This window comes from Falco cherrug (assembly GCF_023634085.1).
Source record: "Falco cherrug isolate bFalChe1 chromosome W unlocalized genomic scaffold, bFalChe1.pri SUPER_W_unloc_1, whole genome shotgun sequence".
In the NCBI taxonomy this organism is placed as follows: domain Eukaryota; kingdom Metazoa; phylum Chordata; class Aves; order Falconiformes; family Falconidae; genus Falco; species Falco cherrug.
Window position 1 is genome coordinate 10,595,286 of NW_026599288.1, and position 20,695 is coordinate 10,615,980.

Here is a 20,695-nt window from a genome sequence, read left to right on the forward strand (position 1 = left end):
CCCTTCAACCCAAACCATTCTATGATTCTATGTTTCTATGATTCATATCAAAGAACAGCAAGTGCCAATTGCTCTCATTAAGGTGTTATCATGAAGACTCTTGGATGAGATGGTGGCACCTCTGTGATAACATTTAAGAAGGTAAAAAATACTGCACAACCGCAGCTGGGAGAGAGGAGTGAGAATAATTGAGAGAAAAACAACTCTGCAGACACCAAGGTCATTGAAGGAGGGGGAGGAGGTACTCCAGCAGCATGAGCAGAGATTCCCCTGCAGCCTGTGGTGAAGACCATGGTGGTGACACAAATTCTCCCCCTGCAGCTCATGGAGGGAGCACAAGGGAACAGATATCCACCTGCAGCCTGTGGAGGACCCCACACCACAGCAAGTGGACCTGTGGAGAGCCTGCACTGGAGCAGGCTCCTGGCAGAAAATGTGGTCTCTGTGGAGAAGATCCCATACTGGAACAGGTTTTCTGGCAGGAACTGTGGCCTTGCAGGGGACCAACACTGGCCCATTATATTGAGAGGCCCATTTAAAGTTATAAAAACAGTCACTACCGGGACTCCTCCCCCTGACGGGGTGGCCCAGAAAGTCTCAGTACAAAAGTGGTATGCTCAGATTGAACACTATTGTAACACTTTCTTTGTATCTGAAGGAGCTTAAAAAACCCTGGCTATACAAGAAGTAGAGAGCCTGGACGAGGGCCAAGATAAACCTGCCTCAGTCATTCAGGTGGCCCCCTGTGAACAGTCAGTTAGTGCTTGGTTTACTGATGCTTCTGCCAAAAGGGAAGGAAAAGTGTGGAAATACCGAGCAGTAGCACTCCATACCTCTTCCAATGAGCAAATTATAACAGAGGGAGAGGGTAGTGCACAAGTTGGTGAATTAATTGCAGTATGGAGCGTTTTTCAACGCGAAGCACAAACTACTTCTCCTGTTTACATTTATATTGATTCTTATGCTGCATTTAAGGGATGTACTGAATGGCTTCCTTTCTGGGAGCAAAATGAATGGCAGGTTAATAGGATTCCAGTGTGGCAAAAGGAAAAATGGCAAGACATCTTAAGTATTGCTAGCCGAGGGAACTTTGCTGTAGGTTGGGTAGCTTCCCATCAGATAGATGGGGGGTCAGTGGGAGAATGGAATAACCGGGCTGATGAGTTAGCAAGGCTAGCTCCTGTATGGGAGGGCCAGATTTCAGAAGACTGGGAATGCCTGTTAGAATGGTTGCATGTAAAATGCAAACACACAGGAGCTAAAGATCTGTACCGTGAAGCCCTTGCCCGAGGCTGGCCCGTCACCAGAGAAATGTGTAAAACCTGTATATCAGCCTGCGAACAATGTCGAAGACGACTTGAGAGGCACCCTTTAGAGGATGACCCTCTACATTTAAGGGAGGGTAAAGGCTTGTGGGATGCCTGGCAGGTGGATTATATTGGCCCCTTTAAGAGATTGGGAGGAAAACATTTTGTGCTGGTGGAAATAACATCAGGACTAGTCCAAGCAGAAGCCTTTAACAGGGCTATGGGGGAGAACACTGTGAAAGCGCTGCATGAATGGTTTGGAACTTTTCCAAAGCCACGAGAAATACAATCTGATAATGGTTCCCACTTTACTGCCAGAATTGTACAGGATTGGGCACGAAGCGAAGGGATTAAATGGGTGTTTCATACCCTGTATTATCCGCAAGCTAATGGAATTGTAGAAAGGACCAATGGTCTCTTAAAACGACTTTTGAAACTTCATGAGGGAAATTGGGATGTCCGCTTGTGGGAAGCTGTTAAAGGTATAAATGATAGGTGAGGAGTAAACGGATGCCCCAAAATAACTGCTTTTTGCCCAACGGCTCCTTCCTTGATTCCCTCATTAAAGGGACCAAATGATTCAAAGAACCCAGCTCACTTCCCAGGACAACCCGTTCTGGTGGCACTTCCTACTGTGGGAAATGTACAACAGGTACTGAAAACCCCATTGAATGCATGTGCTTGGGTGTAGAAGAATGGCTGCAGAAGTGCGGCTTTAGAATCTCTGAAGATCTGCACAATCCAGGCCTGGTATTAGAATAGGCCTGTAATCAGAATTGTACTGAAGTTGCTGTGCTGAAGTTAACAAGAAAGGTAGCCTTGAGCTATTCTTGAATCCTGAGACCAAGTAATTATGTTGTGCCAACAGGCTGTGGCTGTAACAAGATACAGCTGCTGGGAAAGCAGGTGCAGGGCCAAGAAAGATAGGGAGCGGTATGGGAAAATAGGGAGTAACAAACTACAAGGCTGAAGCACAGCAACACAATTAGCTACATGGATAGAATGCTTATTTTAGTCATGATAATTAGGGGTGTGAGAACCGTGCGTGTTTAGAGACTACTAACCAATTATATTTCTGCTTTATGAATATGCATGTGTATCGGTTCTATATAAGTAGTGTTAGAAACTAATAAAGTTGAGCAAGATGCATAACTCATATTGAGCGTCTTCTTGACTCCGGCGAACCCTTCTTCCAACACTTGGGTAGCCTCTGATGCCTTGGGAAAGGAACATAAGATAAATACCCGCTGGATAATCCCATTGTTTTAACTCTTTCTGCCTCAGGGAGGCAAGCTCTGTTGTTATATTTTTACAGGAGAACTCCGAGGGATACCTTCTGGGAGGCCATGGAAACTGGACTCTTAAAAACCCGACTCAAACAAAGACATTTTTATCAAAACAGATTTTATATGTGTGTATGGGGGGAGGGACGTTTAGATTCTTAGAATGATCAATAGTGGGCTTAGACCGTTTGTGCTTTTTTGTATGCAAGTTAACGTTTCAGATATTCAGCCAGCCTGCTCTCCTTTCCTAAAACCCACTTAAGAGGGGTGGATAACCTGGCTGCAAAAACGGACACCTTCTGAGAAACAGACTCGGAGAGACCTAACTGGTGTTTTGGGAACAGGATTGGGGGTTCTGAATGGCATTGACTTAGAGATATTAATAAACAAATTGGCAACTACAGCTAATGATCTGGCAGGACTGCAGCTGCCTTTGCAATCTTCCCTATTGGCTCTGGGAACTAACCAGTGGCAGCTAGCAAATATGTTACCAAAATGGGAAAAGGTGAATGTGGAAGATCACAAATTGATTGTAGATACACTTGGTTGTAGAGGAATTTTTAAAAGACCGAGGACATATGTTACCATTGTCCAGTTTGGACAACCCAGGCCTGTTAATTGTAACTGCAGAGAAACTTTAAATTGTCCTTGAACCAAGCAGTTTGAGGAAGAAAACAAGCTATGCACAAACAACAAGCCAGGTGCAGAACAGGACCTGGGAACCGCAAAGTCAGCACACCCTGATCAGGCGCCTGCAGCATGCTCACCAATCAGCGATACGGACGCTCACGTGATCAGAGACTTTTATCCAATCACCTGTATGTAGAATCGCGTGAAGATTTAGTTTAAGTTATAAATATAGCCTGAATGTTTAATAAAGCGAGCTCGACATGTAATCATATTGGTGTGATTGTCGTGACTCGACCGACTCTCCACAGGGACCTTCATCTGGCGCCCGAACAGGGACCCTTTAAGATGCTTAAATGCGGTTCGCCTAAACGCGGTTCACCTAAACGCGGAAGTCTCCATGCATCGGACTTGGATTCCGATCTGGGAGCTGGAGGGTCGGAGGCGGGAGGAACCTAGAAGGCAAAAGCGAAGTCCAGAGTTCGGTGTCAGAGTTGCAGATCACACCCCTGCTGAAGTAAGACCGCGATGGAAACAGACGCGGCAATTAGGCTCTTGACAAGTATCCTCTCTAAGAGAGGTGAGAGCACTAAGGAAACAGATGTAGAGGCTTTAGTTCGCTGGGCATGAAAAAAGGATAAAATTCCTGAGCCCACATTATTATTTAGCACCACGGAATGGAGAGAAGTGGGAAATTGCCTCTGGGATAGTACAATTGAGGGAGGTAAAGAAGGCAAAGAAGCTAAAGCGTTAGGAGCTACGTGGTGGTCTATAATTAACACCCTGGAAACAATGAAGGCAGAAAAAAAAGCGGCAGGAGCTATTGAAGCATTGGGAGGAGATGTGGTAGAAAATCCAACAGAGCAGAAGGGTGATTCACCTAAGCCTTCTCGCTTGGCTACATTTTTCAGAGTTGGGCATACTCGTCTTATGAAGGGTATGTCAGCCTCTGCGTGTTCAACAGTACAGGAGTTATTAGACAAGACAGCAGACAAAACGGAAGTTATTCCTCGGGGGTCTGTTGTAACTGAGCCGAAACCAGAAGAGCCTGTTGAGCCTCCCCAGGAAGGAGGAGCAGCGAGTCCTGCTGCACCAATCGGAGCTGTGGGTGGAGCAAGGCCAAAACGGAGGGTGGCGACAGCTCGTAGACCAAATCAAGGGGGGCAAAAGCGCCATCTGATGTTGTATCCTCCTCTTCCTGAAACATCATTGGACGAATTTGAGGAGGAAGGTGGGGAGAGGCTTTGTGATAAAAATACAGAGAAATCTTTACAGGAGGTAATAGATAAATTAAGAAAACTGGAAGAGCGAGTTGAAATGAATCTGCTTACTACTCCAATACCTGTAGTTCCTCCAGTTAGTCCAACTGCCCCTCCGATGCTGAACTTGGTAAAAGATCCAATTCAACAACGTTGGTCCGGTGTTGTTCGTGATGCTATTTTGGAGGGTGACTGGCTGGTGACTAGCTTGTTAGCTTGTCCAGTAGTGGTTAATAATCTTGGTGCACATAATTGGGAGCCGCATGATTGGAAAATATTGCAACAGGCAAAGCAAACGGTCACTACTCATGGTCTGCGTTCAGAGGCTGCACAACAGACCATACAGTTTATTTTCACAGCAGACGTTCTCTCACCTGCTGATTGTGCTGGACTTGCTTCCCTGCTATTGACTCCTTCTCAGTATCTAATGTTTGAGAGGGAGTGGAAGAGACTAGCCGTAAAGGAAGCAAATAGACATCAAGATCCAAATATAGAAGATTCCTTTTTGGTGTACAGGCAGATATGTTAACTGGGCAAGGACCTTACTCTACTACGCAGGTTCAATTGCAGTATCCAATACAAATGCATCAATTTGCTCAAACTTTAGCACATCGAGCCCTTTTATCTGTGCCAGACAAGAAAAAACTGCTTCCTATACCACTGTTCGTCAGGGGGCAATTTGTAGACCATTTGTCTGCAGCAATAAAGGACAATTCTGATTTACCTTTGGATCTGCAGAAACATTTGTTCCGCACCCTCGCTTTTGAGGGGGCTAATCCAAGAACAAGAGCAATCTTAGAAACATTACCCCAAGGAAGTCCTGTAGATGAAATGTTGATTAGAGCTACTAGAGCAGAACAAAATAACCAAGCGGCTGCCTTTATTGCTGCGATGAAGGAGCAAGGGCATATAATTGCAGCAGCCTTATCAAATCATAAAGGTGAACAGCGAAAAGGGAATGATGGTAAATCAGGAGTTGGTAATTGTTATCAATGTGGTGAACCTGGACACATAAGACGTACTTGTTCAAAGACTGTTTGGTGTCACACATGTAATTCAGATTCACATGCTACTGCTGCTTGTAGACATAAAAGGTTGGGAAACATGCAGCACAGCGTGATGAGTCTACGCGCGAAGACACAAGTACAGGCTCCAACAACACAGATGAGAAATGTGGTTTCTTACACAAGCACAACCCAGCCACCTGGGGGAGTCTCGGGGTGGACATGGCAACCACAGTAGAAGTAACTTTGAATAATAAAGAAGTGACTTTAATTCCAACTGAAGTAAAAGGACCTTTGTCTAACGTGAATTCTCCAGTTGGAGGACTTTTATTAGGGAGATCTTCAACAGGAAGGCAAGGAGTAGATGTTTTACCTGGGTTAATTGATGCAGATTTTACGGGACATGTACAAGTTATGGCCTATGCATTACAACCACCTGTTACTATTCCAAAAGGAAGTAAAATTGCTCAAATACTTCCCTATGAAAGGTTTGTTACACATTGTCAATATTATGAGCAACTCAGACAACAAGGCCAAATATCTAAGATAAGAGGAGAAGATGGTTTTGGATCTACCGGACATGAGGTGTTTTTCACATTAGATCTTAATCAAAGACCATATCAAAAGATTCAATTAAAGAAAGGCAGTCAACAAATTAGTCTAGAGCCATTATTAGACTCCGGGGCAGATGTCACCATCATTAATCAAAATATGTGGCCCCAGGATTGGGAGCTGCAATCTCCAATCACCCAAGTGATAGGAGTAGGAGGTGCAAAAGCGCCAAAACAGAGTAAAGACTTGATTACATTACAGTTTGAAGATCGGCCATATGTAATGCAACTCCCACACACATTATCAGGGTTGATTGGATGGGATGTTTTGTCACAATTGGGACTAGTTATGACAACTGATCAGCATTTTGTGCCACGGCCACTGACCGGCAGCCACCCATACTGAAGATTACATGGTTAACAGAAAAGCAAATTTGGATAGACCAGTGGCCGATGACAGAAGAACGGCTGTGCATTGCTGAAGAATTGGTGCAAGAACAACTGAAACTAGGTCATATTCGACCTTCTACAAGTCCTTGGAATATTCATATATTTGTGATACCAAAGAAAACTGGAAAATGGTGAATTTTACATGATTTACGAAAGGTTAATGATCAGATGCTGGCGATGGGAGCATTGCAACCTGGTCTTCCAACTCCTACAATGATCCCTCAGAATTGGCAAATTGTCGTGATAGACTTGAAAGACTGTTTATTTACGATTCCCTTACATCCTGATGACATGCAAAGATTTGCATTCTGTGGATAACTGGCTAGCTGAAAAAGTTCACATAGACATAGTCCAGCTGGCTGGACAAAAATGCACATCGCTCTCAGCTTATCTGAAGTAAAGCAAAAATACACTGTCCTTGGCTGTTCTTGTTACACAATAACAAGAAGATTGCGGTCGGTAAAGAATGTTGCAGGTGGGAACAGATAACTACAGAAGAGAAACTAGGGGCCGGCTTGGTATTTAGGCAACTAACCAATAATGAGCTTAACTTTTGTAATATGTATGAGCTAATTATAAGAAGGCATAAAAGGTGACTGTAAGAGACAATAAACGAAGTCTGCTGATCACTCATATTGAGTGACTGTGTCTTCCCTCCGTCGCGACAAATGGCGCCCGAACAGGGACCCTAGAGAGGGCTGAACCTGCGAGCCACGAGTCGACAGAGATCGGGTACCGGTCCTGAAAGCAGTGCAGGAGGCGGAAGGGCACAGTCCCCGCGCCCGGGAGCACTTACAGAGGGTCCCGCCGGCCACGCGTCGCCGAAGTCTCGCAAAGGCTGCAACAGCGCTGACGAAGGTATGTAGAGACAAGCGACGTACGATTCGCTCAAATGCTTTTTAGAAAAGCGGAGCGTTCGGGACATAGATTGTAAAAAGGAATTACCCGGGTTATTAGCGTATGGGATAGCATCTGGGACCCCCGCGGCAGCGGCGAGCGGCGGCGTGCGGCCTGGCAGGCCCCTTCCCGGCCACGGTTTCTCTCCAAGGCGGCACCCACCCCCCTCCGATCGGCGCCATGGCGATGCAAGCGGCCAAGCGAGCTGACATCTGGCTGCCCCCAGAGGTCAATCGGGTCCTTTATATTCGGAACCTGCCGTATAAAATCACAGCGGAGGAAATGTATGATATGTTTGGGAAATACGAACCTATTCGACAAATCAGAGTTGGAAACACTCCTGAAACAAGAGGAACAGCTTAAGCTTCTCAAGGAAAAATACGGAATTGATTACAGACCCACCAAAAAAAAAAAAAAAAAAAAAAAAAAAAGTGCTTCAGATGTCCCCTACAAGAAATGGGTTTCTGCCTTGAACTAGCAGACATCTCTGTGCTTAAAGAGAAGCCTTTTTGCCTTGATGGAGATAATTTATTCTGTATTCTGTATTTATGCTGTATTCTGAATGTGGAAATTGGATGGGGCTAGGAGGCTGGCTTAAAGGCATTTTGCAAACGGGATTATTATTTTTGATCATTATTGTAAGAATAGTTTTTTGATCAAAACCAGCCAAAATTATTTGTAAGCATTAGGCATATCTGAAGAGAATGCCTTTATTTGAATCAGCAGTTAAGGTGTAGTTTAGTCTGAGGCTGTGGTTTTATCTGCTTCTGGTGAATTTTTGAAGTGATGAAATCAGAGATACAAGGTATACTAAGAGTTATGAGGTAATAAGGTAATAATCTAAGTAAGGGTGCTGTCTTTTATGTCTACAAGTGCAATATGCTTTTATGTAGCAGAGAGAAACTTTAACAATAATGTTGCTTGAGCGAGATGTGCATGTGACAACTTGGGAAAAGGGATATCACAACTGGAGTGCAACAGTGTTTCTACGTCTGGCAGAGTGAAATCTTTCAAGACCTGAGTTTAGACAGTCTAAAATAAATTGTTAGTATTCAGAAAACCCATCTTAAGCCTCTTTTGCTTACATAGTGTTATGGAAGTCAACTGCTATTGTAGAGAATTAATAATTTTTTAATACATATTAACAAATACTACTATTTTAACTTGAGGCAGTTGAGTGAGAAATACTCACGTGTAGCATTTGAGGGAATGTCAGCATAAATCGCACTTACAGTAAGACTGCATTTTTAATTACAGTACTCGTTAAGCTTCGATGATGCCATAAGGCTAAGGCCTTTTATCACAGATCGGTTCTGAACTAAAAGGTGTGTGCACATGTAGATATGCACATTTGTGTTATTTTCCTTAATTGGCTACAAAGTAATATAATTAGGTTGGGGACTAGATCTTGGGAATTTGTCTATTATACTTCTGTTTGTTAAGGAACGTGCATAACATACAGCACCCATGTAGGCTTGGCTTGTGGCACAGTTGTCAAATTTAGCATAGACATTCAGACAGATAAGCAACGTACTCTTCTTGTGTGTATCACCTACAAGCCATTATGGCTTAGTGTGTAAATCTGTATGTAACTATTGAAAAATCCACTTATGAATGTATATAGCTTAGAACTAATTTTTTCCCTTTGTTAATTCTTTGATATCAATGAGGTATTCTTCAGAAAATGTATGGACTGGTTGGTTGCATAAGGGCAGTTGTTATTTGGACAGAAAATTGTTAATGGTCAGGGATTTTCCACTAAAATATTTGCAAATATTCCTAGTCAAACATCAGTTTGGTTTCTTTTTGGGTTTTGAGCTTGCATTAGTCCATGTTCAGAACTTTAAAATTACCTTTGAATTTTTTAAACTTTTTATATCACTGGAACAGAAAGAGCATCTAAATTAAAGCTTCAAGCTAACTTTATTTTTCAAGTATTTCAGGAATTATACTTCTGAACTGAGATTTTATAAGTTGGCTGTGTATTTTCCTGTGTTAAAACGCTGTTATTGAAAATGGTCAACCAAGCCTGTGTCGCCCAAAATAAAAACGGGGGAATTGTGGATAACTGGCTAGCTGAAAAGGGTCACATAGACATAGTCCAGCTGGCTGGACAAAAATGCACATCGCTCTCAGCTTATCTGAAGTAAAGCAAAAATACACTATCCTTGGCTGTTCTTGTTACACAATAACAAGAAGATTGCGGTCGGTAAAGAATGTTGCAGGTGGGAACAGATAACTACAGAAGAGAAACTAGGGGCGGGCTTGGTATTTAGGCAACTAACCAATAATGAGCTTAACTTTTGTAATATGTATGAGCTAATTATAACAAGGCATAAAAGGTGACTGTAAGGGACAATAAACGAAGTCTGCTGATCACTCATATTGAGTGACTGTGTCTTCCCTCCGTCGCGACAGCATTCACTCTGCCATCAATAAATCATGCAGCTCCAGTCAAATGATATGAATGGGTTAATTACCACAAGGAATGAAGAACTCCCCAACGATATGTAAAGCTTTTGTAAATTGGGCACTTGTTCCGGTACGGCAGCGTTGGCCTCATGTCCTGATCTACCATTATATGGATGATATTTTATTTGCCGCTGAACAAGGGATTTCAGATGATAAAATCAAGTGGCTTGTTGATCACCTTCTATCATGTGGTTCGGGTGTGGCGCCTGAGAAGGTTCAGCATTCGGCCCCATGGAATTATTTGGGCTGGCTCATCTCGGATGCTCAAATTCGACCACAGAACGTAACTCTTACTAAGCAAATAACTAATCTGCATGATGCTCAAAGGCTTTTGGGAGATTTACAGTGGGTTCATAATATAGTTGGCCTCACTAATGATGATTTGCAACTGTTTCGGTCCTGGTTGCACGGCACTGAGGCCAACAGTCCTCGAACTAGTTCACAAGAGCAGCGGGCTGCCCTAGAAGTTGTGTCCCGCAAGATTCAGACTGGCTGGTGTGGTCACCGAATGGCGAATCATCTGTTGTCCTTTTTGGTTTGTAATGTTGCCACTTCACCTTTTGCCCTTATTTTGCAATGGCAAAAGAAAAAGGGGGAGAATACGGTGATCGTTTTAGAGTGGTTGTTTTAGCCATTGCAACCCAGACATCGTATTTTAAGTCGCTCTGAAGCAGTAGCAGCCCTGGTGAGAAAAGGAAGAGACAGGATTGTTGAAATTGATGGGACTGAACCGGCAGATATCAGTATTCCAGTCAGTGGTGAGGATTATGAGTGGCTCCTGAGACATTCAACAGCCATACAGGAAGCCTTGACGGGCTATACAGGTCTTGTACACAACAACCGGCCAAAAGGACCTCTCTGGAAGATGTTAGAACATTATCAGTGGATTGCGAGGCCACTGTGCTCAAAAAAGACCAGTTGAAGGGCCAACGGTGTTCACAGATGCAGGACGAAAGATGAAGGCGGCTGTGTGTGTTTGGCAATCCGATAATCAGTGGCAGAAACACGTGATCACCGGTGAACCACGGGACAACCTTCAAACCTTAGAACTGAAAGCAGCGTGTTGGGCATTGGGAAGCTGGAACAATACACCTGTAAACATAGTATCAGACTCATTGTACGTAGTTGGTGTAGTACAGTGCATTGAAGATGCCTTGTTGAGAGAGACAAAGAACCAACATCTTGGTGAAATGTTTCTACAACTGCGTAGTACTCTTCGACAGAGAAAACATGAATTTTGTATTATGCATATTAGAAGTCATCAGTGGACCACTGGTTTGGGCGAGGGTAATGCTAGAGCTGATGAAGCAGTCAGCTGTCTGGCAATAACTCCTCCAACAAATAAGTTTGAAGAAGCTCGTAACAGCCACGAGATGTTTCATCAGAATGCAAAGTCTTTACATCGACAGTATCAAATACCCATAGCAGATGCAAAGGGTATTGTCCGCTCCTGTCCTCAGTGTAGTCATCATGGACCTGGTTTAGGGTTGGGCACTAACCCAAAAGGTCTGAAGGCACTTCAGGTTTGGCAAATAGATGTAATACATGTACCTGACTTTGGGAAGCTTAAGTATGTGCATGTCACAACTGACACCTATTCTCATTTTATATGGGCCACTGCACAAACCGGTGAAAAGGCATTACATGTGGAGAGACACTTAATGTCTTGTTTTGCTGTCATGGGAGTACCTGTAGAAATAAAGACAGACAATGGCCCAGCGTATAGTAGTCAACGAGTCGCTAGGTTTATGACAACTTGGGGAATTAAACACGTTAAAGGGATTCCTCACTCCCCAACGGGGCAAGCAGTTGTTGAAAGGGCAAACCGTACCCTGAAGGATTATCTTCAGAGACAGAAAGTATCGCAGGACATAGACGTAACTAAAGGGTTGACTAAGGTGTTGTTTACCTTAAACTATCTCTCCCTTACGGAGGGTAGAGAGGGACCACCTGTTGTTATACATCACCAAACAGCGCGAGGGAACGAAACAACTACAGTTCCTGGTTTGAATGTTCTGTATAAAAATATGGCTTCAGGCGTATGGGAAGGACCTAATCCGGTGTTATTTATCGGTAGAGGTTATTTTTGTATCTCCACAGATAAAGGACCTATATGGGTCCCTAGCAAGTTTGTGCGACCTGTATGACAAGATCAGAAGACAGAAGAGCAAGCAGACAGAATAAAATGTCTATGTTGTAGGGCAGGGGTCCTCAAACTACGGCCTGCGGGCCGGATATGGCCCCCCAGGGTCCTCAATCCGTAGCGCGCACTGGCAGAGCATTCACAGAGGGAGAATTTGTTAAAGAATGCCTTCTTTCTGTGGCCAAAGAGATGTGTCCAGAGAAGGCGGATTTATTTAGTACAGTGAGGCTTTCAGGACCTGCAATTACACGAAGGACTGAAGAAATGGGGGAAAATTTGAATCTGCAGTTGCAAAACTCCTCAAAAAAACTTTGCTGTTTCTCATTGGCACTCGACGAAAGTAATGATGTTCGTGATTCTGCACAACTTCTAATTTTCATTCGTGGGACATATGATTGTTTCAAAGTCACAGAGGAGCTTGCTGCACTGAAAAGCACCAAAGGAACAACTACAGGAGAGGATATCCATGAGAAAGTTTGCCAAACTATGAACGATTTGGAGCTGGACTGGGGTAAACTATTCAGTGTGACACCTGGTGGTGCTCCTAGCGTGGTGGGGTCCATGAAAGGAGTGGTTGCACACATTAACAAAGAGATGGACAAACGCAGCCATTCACATCCAATAGCCATACACCGCATCATCCACCAACAAGCCCTGTGTTGTAAATCACTGAAGCTGGACTCTGTCATGAAAATTGTGCTTTCTTGTGTTAACTGCATTAGATCTAACGCACTAAACCACAGAGTGTCAAGAATTTCTGTCTGAGCTAAATGTTGCCTATGAAGATATTCTGTACCACACAGAAGTCCATTGGCTGAGTCGAGGGAGAGTTTTGAAATGATTTTATGACTTACTTCCACAGGTTTATGATTTTGTGCTTTCTAAAAACAAAGAAGTACCAGAGCTCAAAGATGCAGAATGGAAATGGCACCTTGCGTTTCTGACAGATGTAACAGAGCTACTCAACAATTTCAGTGTCCAGCTTCAAGGAAAGGGGAAGCTCATCTGTGATATGTATTCACATGTGAAAGCATTTCAAGTCAAATTAGACCTGCTCATTAACCAAGTAAAGGAGGAAAACTTCTGCCATCTCCCCACAACTCAAAACCTGTCTGCAGAAAAACCAGCAGCTACATTCCCAAACAAAACGTGTATGGATGTACTAGAAATGTTGCAAAGGGAGTTTCAAATTAGATTTAAAGGGCTTCGTCTCCATGAACAGGACATGCAGCTTTTCTGGAACCCATTTTCTGTTGACATTGAAACTGTTGATCTGATTTACCAAATGGAATTGGCCGAGCTACAGACTTGTGACTCGCTGAAAGATGCATTCAAATCAAGCAGCCTTACTAATTTCTATGCGTCTCTCCCCTCAGAGACATATCATAATCTCAGGAACCATGCACTCCAAATTGCAACCATCTTTGGCAGCACCTATGTCTGTGAGCAGACTTTTTTCCCCGAATGAAACATCTGAAATCTCCAGTCAGATCCAGACTAACTGATGAACACTTGCATCACTTGCTACGACTGGCAGTGACAAATATGGAACCTAACATTGACCATCTCATTAGCCAAAAGCAGGCCCATAGTTCACATTGAAATATTATTTGGTTTTGTTGATTACAATTGTTCTTCATTATAAATATTGCATTCTTTTTCCTGTTTTTGTGCACTACTACAAATAAAATATGTGCAGTGTGCATAGGAATTTGTTCATTTTTTTCCAAACTATAGTCCGGCCCCCGACAGTGTCTGAGGGACAGTGAACCGGCCCCCTGTTTAAAAAGTTTGGGGACTCCTGTTGTAAGGGATGTAAACTGCAGGTATTATGCCCATGTTATGCAATGTGGGGTAAAATGGTACTGTAAGCCAAAGTTTAAATGTAAATGGTATGAAGGGTGTATGGACAGTAAATTGAGTACTGTGCGTTTGATTAGTAACCAGGCATGAAGCAAGAGGAAACATACGACTAGTGCAATACCATGCTGATTGGAGACAGTACACATCATCAGAATCTGTGAAAGCACAGATTTGTGGTGTAGAACGTAGTAAACTCATTTTTGTACTTGAAATTTGGTCTATTTTAGAGCAGGATTGGGAAGAAAGTAAAAAGATTTGTTTAAAACTATTTGGCTGGAAAAGAAATTGTAGAAATTGTAAGAGTAAACATGTTTGAGTGGTGGACTTGGTTTGCGGTCTTGATGAATTTTTTACCCATTGGCCAAAGTATTTTTGACATCTTGCCTAGGACAAACATATGGGTGACGTGGGCAAATATCACGGGAGTAACAGACTTTTGTTTAAGTCTGCAACAGGCAGACAACCCCTTTAGAACTTGTTTAATTGGTATTCCCCTGCAAGAGAATGAAACAAATGTTGATGGGTTTTGGAATATTAAAGCAGTGAATCTGACTTCCAATCAGAATGGTACATGTATGAGTCCAAATGGACAATATGTTTGGCCTTCTCTGCGTAATGCAGCGTGGCAGAAGACAGTTATTGAGAATTTAAATCAGCCACATCATTTACCTTTGCAGGAGCTAGACCTATTGGCTAGCGTTGTACCTGTTGAATATGTTAATGTAACTGCAACTGGTATGGCAGACTGTACCCGCATGTCATCACCACTTTAACCCGTGAATGGCACTGGAGTAATTTGGTTTGGTGACCCGTGGCAGTTATGGCTAACACGTCCAGGTGAACGGGGGTTTTATACAGGGTTTCAAAATCTAACTGGTTCACCTATTTGGGGAGAATTGAAAACTGGGGGTTTCCATATAGATGTACCAGGGGGTTATCAGTTGCCACCGAGAGTCTTTCTGATATGTGGGGACAGAGAGTGGCCAGGGATTCCTTTGTATCCTGTCGGTGGACCATGTTATTTAGGGCGTTTGACTTTGTTTGCTCCACGTATGAAAGACTTATTAAAAAAGACTCAACAATCTCACAGATCACGGAGGACACTGCGCACTTTTGATGAAACATGTAATGACCGAGTCGATCTACAGTCTTTAACAGCAAATGTCCTAGCCTCCATATTTATTCTGGGGGCAATGACTGCATTATATGCTAAGAATATGCGAAGGTTAGCGTGCTGGGGAGAGAAACAATTTAATCTTACATCACAGATTTTAAGTTCATTATTGCTTGATGTAGATAGTGTTAGGCATGCTAAATTGCAAAATAGAGCTGCAATAGATTTTTTGTTATTAGCACATGGACACAGTTGTGAGGATTTTGAAGGGATGTGTTGTATGAACCTTTCTGATCATTCCATATCGATACACAAGAAGTTGTCAAAATTGCAGGAAAACATGAAGCATATTGCTGATGATAATCCCTTTGATGAATGGTTGAGAGTATTGGGGATAACAGGTTGGTTAAAGATGTTATTGATGGAAGGAATACGCTTTGTTATAATCATTGTTGTAATGTTTTTAATTTTTGGCTGTTTATTTTTTTGTATAAAGGTTGTGAATCTATTGTGAATCAGGCATGGGTTGTCCAAAAATAAAAAAGGGGGATGCGTGGAGGAATTTTTAAAAGATCGAGGACATATGTTACCATTGTCCAGTTTGGACAACCCAAGCCTGTTAATTGTAACTGCAGAGAAACTTTAAATTGTCCTTGAACCAAGCAGTTTGAGGAAGAAAACAAGCTATGCACAAACAACAAGCCAGGTGCAGAACAGGACCTGGGAACCGCAAAGTCAGCACACCCTGATCAGGCGCCTGCAGCATGCTCACCAATCAGCGATACGGACGCTCACGTGATCAGAGACTTTTATCCAATCACCTGTATGTAGAATTGCGTGAACAGTTAAAGTTATAAATATAGCCTGAATGTTTAATAAAGCGAGCTCGACATGTAATCATATTGGTGTGATTGTCATGACTTGGCCGACTCTCCACGGGGACCCTCTTCACTTGGTATAATCCAGAATAATATTTCTTTGACTCTTAGTTGTATCCAGGCCTAATTATGGATATAATCGGTGGCTGCCTCGATTATTAGAGAAGGTGAAGGAGGCATTTTCCCCACTGAAATTCGGAAAATAGTCTGGGATAGTGCCACTGACTTTGAGAGGAAACTCCAATCCTGGTGAAATTTGGTAAACTTTACTTATAACCCCACCACAAACATTGCCACCCGCTTTCGTATTGACAATATCCCATGCGTCAATAAATGTAATCTACCCCATTATTGCCTTAGGGTTGAATCACAATGGAACCATACTCTATCCTTTTGAGCATAGAGTATGGGCCCAAAAGGTGGATGAGAAATGGCAAACTGTAGATTTGGAATCTTGTATCGTGCGGGAACAACAAGGGTTCATCTGTGAAGGCAAGGCAATCAGAGCACAGGACATTTGTTTAGACACTACACAGAATATCTGTCATTTCGAAATTCGTTCTGACGATAACTCTGAAACAGTGCTTGTATATATTGGCAAAGGTTGTGCATGTTTGAGGACTGCTTGTAATTCTTTATCTGTAGATATGGTGATTGTGGATACTAAGAATCATTCGAATTTTTGTGTTTCTAATTTTATTAACATCACTGAATATGACTTTTCCTATTTAGCCCCAGTCACATCTCATCAGCTCTTGAAATTTAATTATACACTGATTCACGAATTGCAGCCTGTACCCATTGAGATGAATCTCACCTTGGTAAAACAATTGTTACAGCATCAAGACTTGATCAAGATTCTGGAAAAGGTTAGAGAAAACAGACAGAAAACCCTGATAACTGTCCATCACAATGTGGAAGAAATACACCATGTCTTGAGAAGAGTGAGAAAAGATGCAGAATATAGATGGTGGGACACGCTTTTTGGATGGCGACCGACTGCTACTGGCTTCTTGAACAAGTTGTGTCACCCTATTGTTGTTCTTTTGATATTGGTCTTGATCGGTCTTGTTTTGTCAATGATATTGTATGTTTTAAATTGGAAAATGGTAAAACAATTGACATATTTGACATCTGTAATCAATGCACATAACTTGCTGAATATCCCCTCCAATGTGGACATCCCTAAATCTACTGACACAAGGAAAATTGTGCAAGACCTAAACAGATTTATGTTGAGTCATTTTTATGAATATCATTTGATTATTGTAAATTGTTTGATATAAAGTTGATTATTTCCCCCCTTCTTTTACTGTCTGTCATTCTCCTTTCCCCCTTTTTCTTTCCCTATCCTCTTTTTCCCCTCTTAGAGGGTTATATCGCTGCCACGTGGTCCTGATAACAATGTTGAGCCACGGGATGGTGTAAGAGTCAGTCTAAAGAGAACGATATTGTCTCAACATTGCTAACAGAGACCTGGAGATGGAACGTGCTCCTCATGGACACTGAGACCCTGAAGGAAAACTGCATGGTATGGGGAGTACTATGCCGCTCCCTAATACCCAGCGCTGGAAGGAACAACTACGATAAGGTCACAGAACAACTGTTGTCATTGCGACAAACCATAACACGTGTGATAACCTTGCTCGAGAAGGCAGAGACTGACAACAAACCATGGGCCAGAGGAGGAGCAATGTGTATTACTCAGCATAAAAGAGGACTCTTTAGCAACCGAATTTTAGGAGATCTCCCCCACCAAGGATCACAACGATCGGAAGGACTGGTGGGACGCTGCCTGGACCTGGGACCATAGGGACGCCTTGGACCCATGGTGGTAACTATAATCCTCTTTCCTTTTTACTTTATCTTTTCCTTCACTTTCTATCTTTTTACCTATCACACTCCACTTTACAGGCAAATAATAAAATTGTGCTGTTTAATTGAAGCATAACACCTTAGTATAGTCACCTTGATTTTTGCACTTCAAGATCATAGTAAACAAACCATTACAAGTCCACTGAGTGGACCATGACAGTACTGAAGTTAGACTAACAGGTTTGTGTCACAGCACTCTCCAAACTATCAAGCTGCAACAAGGTCTTTTACCATCTCATACCAACACATTCTTCATGCCAGTCCCTCTACTACCCTCACCTCATCCAGGACCTGCTCCCTCTTCTCTTGCTTCTTCCTCAGCTGCTCTCTCTTCATTGGCTCTCAACCACTTAACAGAACCAGCCACACCTGCACCTTAACTACATTGGCCAACCCACCACCCCTGAAGCCAACCCACAGTTGTATATTATCAATGCTAATTAACCCAGCTTCATTCTTCTACAGGTCTGTAGTTCCCTGGGTCTTCCCTCATGCCCTTCTTGTAAATTGGAATTACAGCAGCTAGCTTCCAGTCAGCAGGGACCTCCCCAGACTCCCAAGACCTTTGGCAGATGATCGAGAAGGGTTCTGCCGTAACATCCACTAGCTCCTTCAGAACTCTGGGATGAATCCCATCAGGCCTCACGGACTTGCGAACATTCAGCTGATATAGCTGGTCCCCTACAATTTCAGTGTCTGCAAATGGAAAGTCACTGTTCCTGCAGCTGTAGTCCTCCAACTCAGAGGACTGGGCAGCCCAAGGTCTATCAATATTACTTAAGACTGAGGGAAAACCTGCACTGAATGCCTCTGCTTTTTCTTCATCCCTATTAGATCATGTTCAACAAGTGTTGGTCCAATGTTTCCCTTAGACCTCCTCTTGCTATTGAACATACTTTAAAAAGCTTCTCTTGTTGTCTGACACAACACTGGCCAGTTTCAACTCTAGTTGAGCTTTGGCCTTACATGTCTTCTCCCTGCATATATGAACCACAGCTGTGTAATCTTCCTGCAAAGCTTGACCTTGCTTCCAGAGATTATACATTTTCTTTTTCCTCTGAGCTCCACAAGGAGTTCTCTGTTCAACCAAGCTGGTCTTCTGCCCCATTTGCTTCACTTCTGACACAATGGGATAGCCTGCTCCTGTGCTTCTAAAAGGTGTTTCTTAAAGACTGACCAGCACTCATGGACCCCTAAGCCCTCAAAAACAGATTCCTAGGGGACACTGCTAACTAGCTCCCTGAACAGCTTAAAGTTTGCTCTCTTGAAATCCAGGGTAGCAACTCTGCTGTCCTGTGGAGGAATAAGGCTGGGTTAATTAGCATTGATAATATACAACTGTGGGTTGGCTTGGGGGGTGTGTGGGTTGGCTGATGTAGACAAGGTGCAGCTGTGGCTGGTTCTGTTAAGAGGTTGGGCAGCCAATGAAGAAAGATCTAGAGAAGGAGATACAAGGAGAAGGCAGCAGAGATGAGAAGTGGAGGGACTGGCATGAAGAGTATGAAGAAACAGCATGAATGGTAGGTGGATTTTTGAGAGCTTGTGGAGGATTGGTGGCTGTGCTGGGGTAAGGCGTGCTAACTGCTTGTTGAAGTTAACTTGCTATGTGATGGTAAAAGAGATTGTTGCAGCTAGCTAGTTTTGAGAGTGCAGCAACACTGTCCTTTTTTCTTATTACACTGAAAATTTTAAACTCAACCACTTCATGGTCACTGTGGCAAAGACAGCCACCTACCAACACATCTTCCACGAGTTCTTCTCTGTTTGCAAACAACAAGCCTAGGAGGGCATCTTTCCTAGTTGGCTCATTGAGTACTTGTGACAAGACATAATTTTTGTTCTGGTATAAAGGAAAAATATATTCTATGTGAACATGATTTCAAGTCTTGGAAATAAAATTTATTTTTTAAGATTTTACTGTACTGGGTCTGGTTGGGATGCAGTTAACTTTCTTTATAGCAGCCTCTATGGTGCTGTGCTTTGTATTTGCGGCTAAAGCATCATTGATAACACCAATGTTTTGGCGACTACTGAACAGTGCTTACACAGGAACAAGGCTTTCTCTCTCTTCCTTCCCCCAACAACAAGTAGGCTGAGTATGGACAAGAGACTGGGAGGGAACGCAGTCAGGACAGATGACTGCAACTGATCAAAGGGATATTCCATACCATGAGATGCTATGCTCAGAAATAAAAGTTCAGAGAAAGGGGGAGATGTTTGTGCTTATGGTATTTGTCTTCCCAAGCAACTATTATGCGTGCTAAGGTCCTGCTTTTCAGGAAGTAGCTGGACATCTGCCTTACTGATGGGAAGTAGTGAATTAATTCTTATTTTTGCTTTGCTTGCACATGCAGCTTTTGCTTTCCCTATTAAACTGTCATTATTTTGATCTTTTCAACTTTCTTCTATTCTGTTCCCATACCATGGGAGAAGGGAATGAATGAGTCTGGGTAGGCATTTGGCTGCTAGCTGAGTTCAACTCACCACATCTACAGAAATGAAATTTTACTTCTGCTTATAAGTATTAGACTATATTTGAATAATCAAAATAAAATTTGATTAACTATGCCTTTTCTATTCTCAAACAAGAACTACCATGTAAAGTTTGAATGGATAAGCTAAAATAAATTGCTAACGCTAATAATGCATCTTTTTTAATAACTGTTGAGTGTGTGGCTGTATACAAACTCCATAAAGGATAATGCATAAATAATTTTCTGTGAGCTAAGTAATGTACACAGTGTTTCATAAGAACAAGGTTAAAAGAAGCAAGTCCCAATGATGACAGATGAGAGAGGAAGAAGGCTATTATTTTACTATTAATTTAAGGTCCAAAAGGAAGGGCAGCTAGTACCTGAATTTCTTGGCCAGCGGCAGGTTATCAGCTCTCACAGAATAAGTATTTGGAACTATTAATATAATTATCTGAAATGCCAGTCTTTATATAGCTCAACTTTTCTCTTCCTCCAACT

At 42.6% G+C, this 20,695-nt stretch overlaps 1 protein-coding gene across 9 annotated transcripts in view; it reads right to left on the bottom strand.

Moving 5' to 3' along the window:
• The window catches only part of LOC129734913 (adenomatous polyposis coli protein-like), a 128,604-nt gene that overhangs the window by 51,112 nt on the left and 56,797 nt on the right, over positions 1-20,695 (bottom strand). The gene's annotated exons all lie outside the window — the stretch shown is intronic.